General features: G+C 58.8%; 1 protein-coding gene across 1 annotated transcript in view; it reads left to right on the forward strand.

Moving 5' to 3' along the window:
- OLFM2 (olfactomedin 2) overlaps positions 1-250 on the forward strand; it is a 16,447-nt gene that overhangs the window by 6,050 nt on the left and 10,147 nt on the right. The window lies entirely within an intron of this gene.

Below are 250 nucleotides of genomic sequence, written 5' to 3' on the forward strand. Positions count from 1 at the left end.
ACGCTCTCCCAACGTCCCGGGCTTCCCGTTTTGCCGCACTGCCAATATCTTCCCAATAATAATTAATAATAACTCCAGCAGCCCAGTATCCTCCAGTACGGGGTGTTTGCTGGTGCAGGATCCATGCAGGAGCCGCTTTTCCTCACTCAGGAATAACTGCGGCGCCTTTTCCATAAGTACCTCACCCCCTCCTCCCGCTGCCCCGTCCCCTCCGAGACTCCTGGGGGTCCCCGGGGTGAAGGGGAGCCCC

The sequence above is a fragment of the Charadrius vociferus genome, unplaced genomic scaffold (genome assembly GCF_000708025.1).
Source record: "Charadrius vociferus isolate BGI_N301 unplaced genomic scaffold, ASM70802v2 scaffold1152, whole genome shotgun sequence".
NCBI lineage: Eukaryota > Metazoa > Chordata > Aves > Charadriiformes > Charadriidae > Charadrius > Charadrius vociferus.